We start from the raw sequence: 3,366 nt of genomic DNA on the forward strand, positions 1-3,366 counted from the left end.
GTCGCTGAGGTATCCCATGATTCCTTTCGGGAAAAGAATAGGTCCAGTTGTCGGTACGGGGATCACTTGAACGCGAATCCCCTCGTCGCTCCGTTTGTCCCGTTCAGGCGCGTTTAGGGCTTTGACCCGAATCACACAGAGTTTTCACTAAGGCTTGGTTTCTGTTTCTACGACCGACAAGGTGATTGAGAACCGGGACCGAGAGAGACGGTGACCTGCGAGGCCGCGGAGGTTGCTCAGAGGAGCTGATTGGCGAGTTAACGTTTTACGACACACACACACACCACACACACACACACACCACACACACAGATCACATATAACGACGATATACACAACAGCAACCACACCCGCCACACACACACACAGAGACACACACACACACACACAAGCACACACACACACCACACACAACACCAAGACACACACCACACACACACACACACACCACACAGAGGAACACCACACACACACACACACACACACACACACACACACACACACATCACAGAGACACATAACACAGACACACACACACCGACACACCACACACACAAGACACACACCAACACCACACACGACCACACACAACACACAACGTCCGTTTAATGTCCTCTATCTCTTCTCCCTCATCTTCCTCCTCTCCTTCTCTTCTCCTCTTCCTTATCTCCCTTCTCTCTCTCTACATCTCCTCTCCTCATCTTCTCTCTCTCCTTTCCTCCTCTTTCTCTCCTCCCTTCCTCTCCTCCCAACCTTCTCTCCTCCTCCTCTCCTCTCCTCCTTCTCTCTCCTCTCCTCCTCTCTCCGCTCATTTCTCCTTCTCTCCTCTCCTCATTCTATCCTTCCACTTCCTTCCTCCTCGCCGTCCTCCTCCTCCTCCTCCTCCCCTCCTCTTCTGCTCCGTCTCTTTATCTCTCCTCTACTCTTCCCTCTCCTCCTCCGCTCCCTCATCCTCTCCTCCCATCTCCTCTCCTCGCCTCCTCCTCTCCTTCCTTCTTCTCTTCTCTCTCCCTCCTCTCTCTCCCCTCTCCTCTCCTCCTCCTTCACCTCTCCTCTCTCCTCTCTCCGCCTCATGTCCTGTTGTGTAATCAGATTCCTTACCCTCCTCAACTCTGAACCGTCATCAGCTCGGCCTCCCATTACCAACCTACCAGGATCCCGCGACAAGTACGGAGGGTTTGGGCCGACTGTTCGCAGGTAACGTCACACCTGTGTGGTTGTGTGTTTGGGTGTGTGTGGTGTGTTGTGTGTGTGTGTGTGTGGTACCTACAGCAGAATCACATTTTTTAAGTGCCAGATCTCTTCAGAAGCAGGTGAGTCTCTGTGACTGTGGCAGCATCACTCATCCACCTAAGGGTTGGCCGTTTCAAGTCCCGAACATATGCAGGTGGAGAACCACAACTAACTCTGTGTGTGTTGTGTGTGGTGTGTGTGTGTGTTTGTTTGTAAACAATCAGTCCCTCATTAATATCTAAAAAAAAGTCACTTGCTCCTCTAAATATTCTGTATTTGAAATGTTTTCATAGTTGATAACGATGGTTCATAGAGTTCATTAATTATATAGATTTATAGATTTTTACAGATTTATATTTAACATTTTTTACCCGGTTTCAAGTCCGTATGGACCAAAGTACGGAAGCCTGGAGGTGCCAGGTCAACCGCCCTTGAGCAAGGCGCTGACCCCCACAACCTGCTGCTCTGGGTGGCTGCCCATCACTCCACCGTCTCTGTCCCACATTCACATGAAGAAAGAAGTCTCGAATTCTGAGTCAGGTGATCTCTCGGTAGCACTGCCTCACATTCTGATTTTGATGTCAGACAGTACGTTAACTACTGCACGAGAACATTAGAAGCTCAGTGATCTGTAAGGAACTTTAAAACAAGTAACCGGAGTTCATGTCACAGATCAGATCTCCATCACAGAAAATAATATCAAGTACAGTTGTCGGCATTTGTTTGGTGAGCCAACACACACACAACAACACACACACACACACACACACCACAACACACACCGTCCTCCCATCATCGTGCGTGGTTGTGTATTGTTTTTTGCCTTAACATGGTTTGATTGTTTGGTTCCGTCTTCAGGTACTCCATTATTCCGGTATATGGGTTTTGTGACTCCCACGCCCCAGTGAGTCAGAGACAGATTCCTGCTTTAAACGCATCATTAATCCACTTTAACTAATCTTATTATTATGTGATTATTGAATACTTTGATTCATCCTTGTTGCCTTTTACTGTTGCTCTGGTCAAATAAAACCCTTGAATATCCTAAGATGTCATTTGATGTCGCAGGTTCTTGTCCCGACCACAATCGCGTCGCAACAGAAGCCAATGGCTCCAAAGAAGGATACCTGAGAAGCCCAGGACGCGAGGACATCGGCGGCCCGACCACCAACGTTTTTGTATGGAACATCTCTGAAAAGTCGTCTGACAGTTTTTGGTCAGGCAGCTTTCTAGCGGTGAGTGGACCGAGGGCGTCGGCCAAAGCCCGATGTTGTCAGTAAACACATTCAGCTCCGTACCGTGAGAAACAGTGAGCGGCACCCTTGTGTCAACTCTGAGAACTGAAAACACATCGTATAGATTTAACACATCTGAAACAGTATAAACCTCGATATCCTATAACACAATTAATTGACCATTGACTAAACAATTAACAGCTGTAATAATTGCTTTTATTTCTGCTCTTCTCTCTTTATGATAGACATGGGGTATTGTTTCTAAGCTGGAAAAGAGGGTCCAAGGTGCTTCATGGGAAATTCTAGGTAAAACAAAACTTCACAAATCAATGTTTCTCCTTATTGGTGCATCAATGGTACTGGTATGATCGGACTTGAGAGCACTGTGATCCGTAGTTACAGACAGCCTCTTAAGCAGAAATTAAGGACAAACATGTCCAGTTAGTCAGGTATTTTGTTAACTACTTTCCTTTCTTCTGCTTTTTAAATCCTGGCAGCTTTTTTTGGGTTCTTGAGTATAAAGAAGCCTGAGTCGACACTAAGCGACCCTCAGACTTCTGCACGAGTTTCTCCTGGGTGATAAGGAGGCTGTTTGTCAAAGTAGAAGACGCAAGACCAGCCCAGAGTAACGATGGAAGGCCAAGAAGAGGAGTGCCACGAGGGTATGCTGAGGAAAAGATAAAATACATATTTCTGTCCCGCTGATCTGTGTGAAAATAGTTTCATCCACTTTTCATTTCTACTAAAGGGAGACAAGCGGTGGGGTCAAAGAACAGGGAAAAGAGAGGAGGAGGTCCTCGATGAAAGAAACCCTGCGCGACCAAGGTCGTGAATGGGGCGATAGACGTCACTGATACGAGAGGTACGCAATGACTCACCGCCCTCGCACGACCCCCAC

The sequence above is a fragment of the Larimichthys crocea genome, chromosome XXIV (assembly GCF_000972845.2).
Source record: "Larimichthys crocea isolate SSNF chromosome XXIV, L_crocea_2.0, whole genome shotgun sequence".
Lineage (NCBI taxonomy): Eukaryota > Metazoa > Chordata > Actinopteri > Sciaenidae > Larimichthys > Larimichthys crocea.